This window comes from Diorhabda carinulata, chromosome 3 (genome assembly GCF_026250575.1).
Source record: "Diorhabda carinulata isolate Delta chromosome 3, icDioCari1.1, whole genome shotgun sequence".
In the NCBI taxonomy this organism is placed as follows: Eukaryota; Metazoa; Arthropoda; class Insecta; order Coleoptera; family Chrysomelidae; genus Diorhabda; species Diorhabda carinulata.
In genome coordinates, this window is record NC_079462.1 from 33,371,925 (window position 1) to 33,385,236 (window position 13,312).

The following is a 13,312-nucleotide window of genomic DNA, read 5'->3' on the forward strand; positions in this document are numbered from 1 at the left end:
TTTTCCAATAGAACTGGAAATAATAATCTCTTAGAAACTTCTAGAATCACACAGAAACTTTCCGCAAAAGTAATCGTTTACCCCACGGCTTTTTTTTAGTTGAGCATGAGCTGATTTTGATAATTAGAGTGCTAAATTTTTTTTAACGTTCAACATATAAATGTTAATTTCGTGAACACAACACCTTATACAAAATTTTCTTATCAAAGATAAAAATATAACAGATCTACGAATATATCTGTCACAGTTGATTCCAAAAAAGATATTTTTATGGGTAGTTTTTAATTTTACAGATTTTTATTTACATAATTATTAAATCACCCATATTTCGGATGGATATAAGTAAACGAATTTAACTTGTTCATTTATACGTTTAATAAAATTATTGCAATGAAAATTCAAAAAACATTAAATACTTCAAAATAAATATTTTCATATAATGTATGTTAACGTTACCTTAATTAATAAAGACTGCGTTTTATAGTATTTTTTAAAATATCGTTAGTATTTTTTTAATACGATCGTTTTTCAAAATAAAATAATATCTTGAACATAGAGTAATTTTTATAGCAGAAATTTCACCATCAACCTTAAGCAACTATACAAAATTAACGTCCTCAAACTTGTGCCTTGTATAGGTTATAAAACTCAACCGTTCATAGGTCATATGTAAATGGGTTTCATTTCATTTAAATAATTATAAATGTGAAGTTGATTCAATCCTTTAGTACTCTTTGGAACCAAATCGCTAGTTCCTCCCACAGCGTTGCCTTAAAATTACCGCGTGTTCAACATCACGATACCGTCCACGAGTATCATCGCACCAGAGAATCTTCCATAAAGAATATAATGACATACTTAACCAAATCTGTCAGATCATCTACACGACATCATGCAAACCTCACTTTGTAACGTAAATAAATTGTAAGTTGGAAAAAAATTATGAGAAACGAATCCAAAATAGTAGAACCAAAAATAAACTCAAAACATCGTTGAATTATTAACTGATCTTAATACGACCATTGCTCTTATTAATGCCACGAAGATGGAAGAATTTCATATATTTATAGACCCATGAACGTAGTTCCATCATAGGGTACTGGCGTCATCGTCTAAATGTCTGATTTTTCATCACGTGGCTCAGTTACTCAAATGTAATTTCTGACGAAAGAAATCGCTGAAAACTAACAGCTAACACGACTCGTTCGATGAGTGTAGATCCAAGGGTTATTAGCTTCTTAACAGTCTTTCCTAATCCTCCGGGTTGGAAGATATGGATAGAGGATAATTGGAGGTTGAAGCAACTGTTAAACCCTGAGCCTTCTCGACAGCTTTGGCCTTTCTTCTCCTTTTATTTTTCTCCGAACTACTGATGTTGTAGTGTTTGAGTCGGGCCTTGTCAAAAGCACCATTTAAAGTTTCGACATCGGTAGAAACCGATGCTTTCAGGGTAGTGGGTTTGTTTGTTCAGAGCCCTCGAAGGCTCTTGCAGGACCCTTGGATTTTCGCTACGTTTCTCGTAGTTGTTGTGCGCGATACTTAATTAGGGCTCAGGTATTATTGGATTCAGTTGGATTCAATGCCATTCTTGTCAATAATTGTCAACAGCTTTCTTTTGCGACCAATGCGTTTTAGTACTTCGTCGTTGGTGATTCTGTCAGTCCAAGGTATCTTCAGGATGCGTCTATAGAGCCACATCTTTTGATCATTTGAGTTTTCAAAGTTCAGAGTTTTCATTTTGCTGTACAGCAGCAGTACTGACCAAACATAACATTTTATGAATCCTATTCGGACGTGGAGGCTTAGATTTCTGTTTGCAAACATTGAGGAGTACCTGACAAATGCCTTCCGAGCCATTTCAATTCTGATCTTGATTTCTTTGTCTAGATCTATTTGAGCGTTTATGACTGAACCAAAATACTTGTTTGAGATAATAGGGTTAATATTAATATTTTGGTTTTTACTTTACTTTTTATTCTGATGTCACTCCTCCAGCACTTTCTGAAGTACAAACTCAGAATGTAGATTGAATTGTTGTGGAGAAAGAACGCAGCCTTTGCCAACTCTTAACCAACTTAAATTTCGATTTCGTCGGTCTCCATGTCCTCAACACGCACCACTGCCGTTTGATTGTAATAGATCGTATATCGCTTGGATCTAAGTTAATAGTTGTTAAATTCTCTATAAGTTTATCGTGTTGGACTTTATTAAATGCCTTCTGGAAATCAATGAAACAGACATACACATTTTTGTTGTATTCTCTGCACTTCTGTAGTGGTACTGTACTGAACTAGCGAATAATTTGTAATTTTACTTTAAGGTGCTTTCAAATTTCCATTTAAACCACGATATTTTGATTCGGTGGATTAAATTCGGAAGAGTATTATTTTTATTACCAAAAAATATAGAATTTATTTCAAATATTTCATGCCGTTTGTTACAATGAGAATTTTTAATTTCAATTGAAACCCATTTTTGACTTTTACCTTTGTATTGGTTGTGATTAATTGATTAGTGGGCATTGTAAAAAGAAAAACGTTTTTCACGCTTCAATTTTTATTTTTCGAATGTTCAGAACTAGTCCGCTTTTACAAATAAGATAATGTAGCTTTTTTAGAATTAAGTACTAACTCTAATTATAAAAAAAAAGCTTCTCGTTGGAAATGTAAGCTAATTGTTAGATCATTTATTTCGATTGCTCAAATTGCATGAAAGAGAAACTTACAGAGTGACCAAATTGAAATTAAAGTGTTCAATGTTACGAAAAAAAAAAGTTGCGGTCATTTTGAAAAGTTTTACGAATCCGCGCGTTCGAATATTTACATTATTTTGCATGTTGAAACCCTCTTGATGTTTCTAGGTTGTGGTAGCATTGCATTTTTTGTGATACCTACTAATTTTTTACGGATCATACATTTATCGCATTTATAAATATACAGGGAAAGTTACAATAATCATTTAACGTAACTGAATGGTTTGGTGTGTTGCGATCTTTTTTGAAATGAATAATTTTTACTTCGCTTTCGTTTATTTCGATTTGGATACAATATTTAGTGATAAAAAAACAGGATAACAGCTAAAAACAGAGGAAAAGTGGAAATGAACAAATTATAATGAATGAATGATTTTCGGGGTGGTACGGGTTTAAAATTAACTAATTTTCGAGTCAATTTTTATATTTGTAAAAAATATATGGACGATATTGTGGTTTTAGACGAAAAAAAAAGTTGAAAAATGTTAAAAACAAAAACTGGAAGATGAAATTTCGAAAAAGAAAATATATCGATGATAATTCCTAATGCAAAACTTTGCAGGACAATATTATATACGCTGTGTCCACGGATATGTAAAAAAACTTTAAAAAAAAATGAAAAGCCCTGCTTGATTAAAGAATAATTTATAAGAAAATTTTCCAAAAAACCTTTTATTTGTTGAAATATGTTTTTTATGTGACAAATAAGGAAAAAAATTATCGAAAAAAGTTGTTTAGAATCAACATCTAAACTCATATATCATAAAGTTTTTTCTTATTGTTCTGTACAGCTTATTGTTAAAAAAACAACAACAAAAGACCGTATTATTGTATTATATTGTATTGAATCTTATTATTTATCATGGAAATATGAATATTATTCTGTAATAATATTTAAAATGACCCTACTAAGTTTTTCAATTGGAAATTAGGTTTTATTATAGGATTTCAATTTTTGAATAAATAGATATGATGTTGATCCTAAACAACTTCTTTTAATACTTGTTGCAATTGCAGTTGTAGATGCCTCTCAGGCCTCGGTTGGCAACATTTTTGAAATGCCAGAATTGTAGAGGTGAAAAAAGAAAAATAAATTGGTTAAGTTAGGTTAGGTTGCTGATCGCCACTTTGTATATTGTTTTGACTTCTTATGTTTGCAACTAGTCCAAGAAATTAAGCCAGAAAAAACAAATTTTTAAATTATATTACAATAAAACAAAGTTACGAGGTCTGGCTATTAAATAACGAGACTGCGCGCCTAGATAGCACCAGTAGTGCGTTGGGTATCTAGATATCTTGTCTATTTTGAAACGAACGTCTTTTTTTTTCTCACCATGCGTGACGAAAAACAACGTATCAACCTCAAATTTCTCGTTAAATTGAAAAAAACTCCGACTGAGTGCTATAAATTGATGCAAGAGACCTTTGGGGACAATTCTCTACCTCGTACGCGTGTTTCTGAATGGTGTAAACGCTTCAGTGAAGGTCCAGAGAGCAAATCACAATTCAAGGTAATGTTGATCGTTTTTTTCGAAATTAACGGTATCGTGATGATTGAATAGGTTCTAGAGGGTCAGAAAGTCAACCAAACTTACTATTGGTCAGTTTTGGTAACACTGCGAGAATGAGTTCGTAAAAAAAGGTCCCGAGTTGTGGAAGAACAACTCGTCGATTTTGCACAAAGACAACGCACCTGCCCATAACGCGCAGTGCTCGAACACACGCCGTACTTACCAGATTTGGTACCTTGCGACTTTTTTTGTTTCCGAAGATAAAATCTGCTTTGAAATGGATCCGATTTGAGTCGATGGAGACGGTAATGCAAAAAACGGCAGAGTTCCTAAAGGCACTAACCAAAGAAGACTTCCATCAATAGAAACAACGTTTGGAAAGGTGTGTGGCGAGGGGAAGGGAGTATATTGAAGGGGAGCATTCGAATTTTTATAATAAAACCCTTTTTCGTAACCAGTCTCGTTATTTAAGAGCCAGATCTCGTATTTTAAAATAAAAATATTACATCAAAATTATTTAATCAAAATGGGGGGCGTATTGAACGAAGCTAAGGCGGCAGAAAGGCTACATCCGTCGCTGTGAATTTTTTGATTTCTCAATTTTCAAAACTTGAACTATGTTTTAATCTTGACTAAGCAGGGCTGGATTTGAAAAAAAAATGAGAATTATTCTATCGTCGTTTCTCCTATACGCGGTAATTTTCGTGGTACTTGATACTTCAAATAATATACTTTAAAATCCAACGGAAGCACTTTTAATGATTGCCCTTTTTAAATAAAAGAAAATTCTTTAGCAACAACACAAACAAAAAAATTGTTTTTCAAACATAAATTATGAATTGTAGTATAATGTACTGATTTTCCCTGTACATCGAATATTTGCAATCTTGAAATTCCGAAAAATAACATTTGAACCTTTTCTACATGAGTTGATACAAAATATTTCTCTCAAATTTTGATATGTTTTTTAACGAATCAATATCTTAACTTATTTTATGTGATTTATGTATCGAGCTAGATTTTTTAGTTAAAATAATTATAGAAAAAAAAACAGTGATTGATTAGGTATACGTAGTTAGAAAAGGTTAAACTTCCGTTGTATCTAATTTTAGATAGATTACTTAGTATTAAAAAAAATGTTTCTGATAAGATACGGTCTTCTCATTTAAAATATAAACTAAATGGTAAATATTCATCAATTTTACTCAAGATTTAAGAATAACAAAATTTTAAAACAAATAAGACAACTTCGCAGTACGTTTGGTTTCTAGGACATGGCAGAAGCCATCGAAAATAATAAAAAGTGGGAAAAAACCATAGTAGAATAAAATTTATTATAAAAGGCAGATAATATGGAAAGAATTAAGGGAAAAATAAATTACGGACGATCTGAGTTCGGGCAGTCTATAATATAATAACGAAAAAAAAATTCACATTCGAGCTTTTTCGTTATTTTGCAATTTTCTAAAAATTATTCCTCTGTATTGTATATCTTTTTAAACCATCTGAAAGTAGGCATTTCAACCAACAAAATACCTACCAACTTTTTAGAAAAATCGAATATTTTGACGTTAGATTTTTCGATTGAAAATCAGGGTGATTTATGAATCTTGAGCCAAAATAGAGTAAAAAAATGTTTAGGACATACAAAAGGTTCGTTGTACCCAAATTTCGCGAAAAAAATTTTTTAAAAAATAATTTAAAAAAGCCAAAAACATGTTTTTTCAATTTTTCTCATAAAGTTTGAGGTTATGTGAAGAAGGTGTGAGAACAATAGTTGTAGATCTTTTGATTACCTACAACTTTATCATTCAACTTGTTTCTGTAAAAATAAAAAAAAAAAACTATTTTTTACCCTTAAAAACTCATCCCCACCAATTTCCCGGGAAATGGGTTGTAGGTAATCAAAAGATCTACAACTATTGTTCTCACACTTTTTTCACATAACCTCAAAATTTATGTGAAAAATTGAAAAAACCATGTTTTTGGTTTTTTAATTTACTTTTTAAAAAAATTTTTCACGAAATTTGGGGACAACGAACCTTTTGTATGTCCTAAACACCATGTAATTTTTCTGATTTGAAATATTTATTTTTTTACTCTATTTTGGCTTGATTTTCGATCGAAAAATCTAACGCCAAAATATTCGATTTTTCTAAAAAGTTGGTGGGTATTTTGTTGGTCTACGTTCTGATGGTTTAAAAAAATATACAATACTGTGAAAAATTTTTTGGAAAATAGCAAAATAACGGAAAAAGCTCGACTCTGAAAATTTCCTCTCGTCATCTACTGCCCGAACTCGGATCCTCCGTAATTTATTTCTTCCTTTTTTATTTTTATATTCTCTGCCTTTCTAATAGGTTTCATCCTACTATAATTTTTTTTTGTTTCAAAAATTATCGACCCTGGTCTTTTATTGGAACTTTTTTCAATATTTTGCATCTATTTATATATAAAAAGTCGTAATTTGGAATTAATTGAAAAACGTAGGCTAATCACGTGATTTTTCTAGCATTTTTCTTCCTCATTTACCCATACGTGGTGAGGTTTTCCACTACCACTACACTAAGAAAATTCGGAAAACATTTAATGAAATATATTCAGTAGTAATAACCAAGTACATTGATAATTCTTCGAACAACTTTGATAGCAGATTTTGAAATCTTGACAAAAGGTTATTGGGATAGAAAATTTATTGCTCATTATAGAAAAAATAAAGAGAAAAAACAATTTATTTAAAGGTGCAATTAATAAAAGGACAATTGAAAAAGTTTAGTGGAGATCCAGATTTATTACTTTCCATAAAAAGATGAAGATTTATTTCTAATAAGCATGCTGTTAATAATTTGATTGATGTTTTTTGATAATATTCAAGTTTTATTGAGTTGGCATTGTTGTGATCCGTAATTTTTATAAACTTTTCTTCTTGTACACCACTTTTGGTCAATCGATTAAACGCACTCGATCTATTGGAGTGATTAGTATTTTTTTTTTCCTTGGTATTCAAGCTAATCGTTTCTGCAGATGATTTTGCCAATTTTGAATCGCATTTCTTTCAATGAACATACCAGTGACCATTTTCAGATTTCCAGTGACGATTTATTCTTAAGAATAATCGGTTGATTTCAATATTAACACCCCTTTTTGACATCAATTTTTCAAATATTTTTCAATACAAATTAACAATAACAATTCAAAAAATACCTGAATATTGTCTTATACTGGAAAGTATTTGAAATAAAAAAGTTTGAGAAGGCCGTATTCTTATAGTTGCTATTGTAGATGTAAAATGTTCCCAAAAAGTTGACCATAACTGAATGATTAATGTTTATTTTTGTTTTGTATGCATTTTTGTAATAAATTATGTTCGTAATGCATGGATGTTTAATTTTACCGTTACAACCATTTTAGAAAGTCCTTAAAAAAACACTTTTAGAAAATTGCCGTTAAGTTTTCTAAAATAGTTTCATTCCTTTTACTTCATTTTTTTTTGTTGTCAGTTGCAAGTAATTTGGTGGTGGCTCTCTATGGTTTACATTTCCAACAGTAAGTTTTTTTTTTAGAAAAAAGTTTATTCGAAACTCGTAAGTATTTATAAATGAGAATACCAAAAAAAAATATTTTCTGTTAATACAATTATAAATGACTGTTTACTAAGGTGAGTAATTCGGATTCAACATCATTTCTCATATATAGGGTGTTTCTAAATTCAGAAGGTAATTGCTCGTATGAAATCGAGATGGATCTTTCCACCCCTTTCCGAAATATCACCTTAAAAAGGTGGTGACTAAAATTGAGTTTTTCTCTGTAGATATTGGTTTTGGAAAAAAAATTTAAGAAGAAAAACTTAATCTTGAAAAAAGACTTTATATGAAATAAAGTGTTGGTAATTTTACCCCCGAGGAATATCGAAAAAATACCCGTGGTTAGACTCAATTTTAGTCACTACCTTTTAATGTATAACGAAACTTCCTCTGCCCACCCCTTTCCGACATATCACCCTAAAAGGTAGTGACTAAAATTGAGTTTTTTTCCTCAGCACATACTGGTTTGGAAAAAAAAATAAACAATAAAAATATTTTTAAATAAAACAAGGATTTTTGAGTTATAAATTTATTTCATCAAACTTAATATTGAAGAAAGACTTTATATGGAATAAAGTGTTAATAATTTCACCCCCGTGAAATATTGATAAAATACCCTTGGTTAGTCTTTTACAGAGTGTACGGAAATTACGGAATTTCAAATTTTTAGTATTACTGAAATTGATAAAAAAATTCGGGATGGTTGCACCCCTCAACTGGATAGCCAGTTGTTGTGTTTCACCGGTTGGATCATTAGATTTGGTAGAAACCTGACAGCTGTAGAACTGCGAGGAAAAAAATAAAATGAGGAAGGAAACGGGAAAACAGAACAGATTTTAATAAAAAAGATCTTATAACATATAAAAAAAATTGAATTTATAGTTTTTAAAAATATAAACAAACAGGAAATTATTCTATTCGTTCTGTTCCATAAATAAATAAAAAAAAACGAATTTAGACGGAAACTATTATACAAAACTTGCATAAAACAAAAGGAGATTAATAAAAATAACTTTAGTTTTTGTGAGGACAATAATAAAAAAACAAAGTTTAAAAGATGTTTGAAAAAACAGCGAATATAAAGAATAAAATCACCTCAAACTTTGATTTAAAGTGTAGGTAGATAGAGGACGATTTAATATAGATTCCGAGGTTGTATTGAATTTTTCGAATAGAGTGGCAAGTCAAGTTATAATAAATAAATCCGAAGTGAGTACTGTGCCACAATACGTGAACAAAGGAATATTCAAAATATTTAAAGAAAAACATAACAGGCCGAATGGTAGTTGCCCTTCAATGGTAAAGACGGTCCTGTGCATAATACGATTTCCTATTCGTCAGTACACAATCTTCCAGAAATGCTAATAAATAATATAGTTTGTTTATGTTTACATGAAGGAAATATCAATATTTTAACTTGAAATGTGTATTATTATTACCCGATTTTTTTGTGTCGTTTGCGAGACCGTTATCTCGAACACTGGAATGTGGTATTGTTTGTTTATATATTAGTCACACGGTAATACCTACTCAACGTTGAAAATTATTATCACGGATAATATATACGCGTCATTTAGGACGAAATTGTTTACCATATGGTGTCGTATCTCGTTCTAGAACCAGTTAAAATAATTGAATTGACTCATTTAAAACTCCACGTGCTGAACAATTTGAGTATTAAAAAAACAAATGCAGTGTAATATCGAATTAATATTTCACCAGTTTCATTCATTTGGTAACTTATTATCTCATAAATAATGTCAGACAACGCCCTAATATGCGAAGTAGAACCCATCGTATTCCATGGCTTCCTTTCTTCCAGTTTCCACCCCGATCAACTGTCTACAAAGTTTATTCTTATCTTAATAGTCTTAAAAGATGGAACTTCCATGTTTCTCACACCAGGTGCGAATTACCTTTTGCGATTCGTTTTTGTGTGCCCTTACTTAGTAACGCGGTGAAAATAGTAACAGCGTCTGTACAGACCACAAGGAGAAAGTGTTTGATAAAAAAATAACGTTCCAGAGTTTGGAACGAGCACGATTTCTGTGGCGCCTGGATTTAACTATGCCATTTTGTAAATCGACCCAAAATAAGTCGAAATTTTTTTGATATCTCGCTTCGTTTTCGAGATATCGCTACTTGAAGTTGGAAACATTTATTTTTATTTAATATCTGTATATTAAACAACCTAACCTAACCTAACTTAACTTTCTCGTGATTCAAAAATCGTAAATTTTTTACAGCCAAAATTGTCTAAAAAAATTTTTCTTCGCTTGAGGATTATTTTAGTTTTATTTTATTATTATTTTTTTTTTCTAATGGGGGGCTTCACCGCGAGGAGCGGGTGAGTTTGAAGAGGGAAGATTGAGGGCAGATAAATTCGAAGCGGGTAGATTTGGATCGATTTTTTACAGTCATTTTTCTTATTCGGTTGATTTTGTCGTTAAAAATAGGATAAATGATGCAAAAATAATTGCTAGAGAACTTTCTCAGGATAATTGTGAAATACTACAGTAGTCTGACTTTTCAATTATAAAACAAAGAAAATAAATAACTTTTGAAAGCATCCATGACGTACTTTTTGCTCGAAAGACGATATTTTTACATTAAATTACTAATTAAATCTTCAAACTATCATTAAATATTTTTTTTATTTTATAAATAATGAAATTCTTTATGAAAAACATCAAATTATTCATGTATTTATCGTATGTTGAGTTATATTCATCACAGAGTGATGAAAGCTATAAAAAATGGCTCATTTTGCTATAAAAATCTATTTTTTTCAATATTATTTTGGAGTATCAGGGTAAATAATATAAAAATTGAATAAAAAATCTTTTGTTTATTAAATTACAAGATTCATATTAAATTTGAAGTGATAAAATATTCATTTAAAACGAAGTATTGAACGCCATCTGTTCAATAAAGCGAATTTTGAACTAACGTTTGATTATAACTTTAAGTATTGATATCTCGAAAACTATGCGAGATATCAAAAAATTTCATTCTTCATTTTCGACTTTATTTTGGCCTAATTAAGCCAAATCCCCCAAAGTTTATATTCTGTTTTAGTAGCAGTGCGATTCTGAGAAAGGAGGAACCGTTTGGTAAGCCAATTATATGCTGATTTTCTGATACGTTTTGATATCATTTGGCTCTTTTCTGATTTTTAAATGTAAAATTGATGGAAAGTGATTCGGTACGTTGACTGCCAACTACGAAATAATCCATAATTTACTCTTCCGACGAGGTTTTTGACACATTTTTTTGAAAAAAGCTCATATTTTCTACATTTTTGATGATATTACATCACACCGATGGCGTTGCAGAAAAAATGACAACCATTTAAGTGAAGCTACTTGTTTCGTGTGCTAATTTATCACAAGCTTCTTGATGAAAAAAAAAATACTGGCTTCTAAAGTGTTATCCGGACTCTGCTTCATCGAAAAGAATCATTTGTTATTCCAGAGAACATTAAAAAAGTCTACAAATTAGTTATATCGAATCGTAAATTGAAATTGCGCGAGAAAGCTGAGGCCATGAAGATATTAGAAGACAATGTGTTTACATGAATATTTGACCACGAGAAACCTTTTTTCAAAGTGGGTACCTCGTTTACTCACAGTCTATCTAAAACAACAACGTGTTGATGATTCAGAGTAATGTTTGGCTATGTTTACTCGTAATGAATCAGATTTTTCGCGTCGATATGTTACATGGATTCATCACTTCACTCGGGAATCAAAACGATCATAATCTGAGTGGACTGCAGCCGGTGAATCACGTCCGAAGCGTTCAAAAGCCCAACAGTCAGTTGGGAAGATTGTAGCTTCAGGATTTTGTTCATCGACTATCTCTAAAAGGGAGAGACAATCGGAGCGATAACTCCATAGAGTTGTTGGATCGTTTGAATGCAAAAATCCACGTAAAACATCCTCATATGTCGAAGAAAAAACCATTGTTTCACCAATACAATGCACCCATGGCAACGATGATTAAATTGAACGAATTACACTTTGAATAGTCCAGATCTGGCCCCCAGTGACTACTGGCTATTCCCAGATCACAAAAAAATGCTAGTCGGTAAGAAATTTAACTCGAAGAAGAAGAAATTGCTGAAATTGAAGCCTATATTGAGATAAAAGATAAATCCTCCTATAAGCACGACATCGAGAAGCTGGAATGAGTGTATTGCATTTGAAGGAGATTACATTGATGATTAAAATCGATTTTTACCAAAAAAAAAAAATGTGTGTTTCTTAGTTAGTCACTCGACTTATTGATTACATAATTTTTGACAAGCCAGAATTGTTCTAAAAAGTGTAAAAATTGATAAAATAATAGAGCATAAGTAAGTGGGGAGTTTTCAAAAATATTAATTTTTACAAAACAATCTTTGACGAAAAATCTTCTTTGTGTTTGTTAGAAAAAAACTGCGGTTCGAATATAAAAATCGTTTGAAATCCATGTCGGGCTTCACACCTTTTTAAATCGTGTTAAAACTGTTAAACATCTTACATCAAACCTTTTACTTGTAAACTTTCAAGCAGATCATATTTTAATGGTACAATAAATTCCGACCTTTAATGCGATCGAACGTGTCTAAAATGAAGTAACACAGATTTAGTTTACGATCGAGGCATAATTTTGTAGTCCTTTTGCAAAACATACCTGACGGTAGAATAACCTTCTAAAACCTTTTATAGAATGTGAATTATACATTGTAGACTTGAGCAATTCAGTATTTTGTTGATGCAAAAATATATATTTTTAATCCCATTCATGGCAAATGCAACCGCATGCATTTATTTTTAGTACTGTAAAAAAAAGTCTGCATCTGTATTGATGCCTAAATGTTAATTATTTTTCGCAGTAAAAAAGATTTTCACTGCCATAATAATTCATAAAAAAAAAACAATTTTTCCAAGGATTTATTTTTAATATCGTCGATCATTAATTGAGTAATCATCATAAAACAATTTCATTTATTGAAATCATAATTGATGGTAGATTTTGAATAATTACTTTCAACCTAAATTAGATGATATTCCATGATCCGTCAGATATATCTTGAATTAATTCCATAATTTAATCATATATTCTAATCTGTTTGGAAGATGATTGACAATAACTTTTTATAAAGACGCATTGGGTCGACTATGTATCTGAAAATTGCTTTTCATTGTTATTTTATTTTTTCCCTTTGGAAAATACGAGGATCTTCCGGAAACTTTGATCGGGTTATCCCGATATTCGGAAACTAACCCGGATCACGTTTATTGTTGTTCGGAAACTGATTTCCACCCTTGTAGATCGGAGGGTAACTACGATCAGGTGACGGGTTGATTCATTTATCTATTTTGAACTAATTTATATCCCTTATATGTCTGTCTACTACTAATTCTTATTAGCAGCGTCTTATAAAAAATAGCTTATTGGTATTAAATTTTAGTGGAAAA

At 30.9% G+C, this 13,312-nt stretch overlaps 1 protein-coding gene across 22 annotated transcripts in view; it reads left to right on the plus strand.

Annotated features, from left to right (window-relative positions):
- The window catches only part of LOC130891747 (protein lap4-like), a 173,724-nt gene that overhangs the window by 48,780 nt on the left and 111,632 nt on the right, over positions 1-13,312 (plus strand). The window lies entirely within an intron of this gene.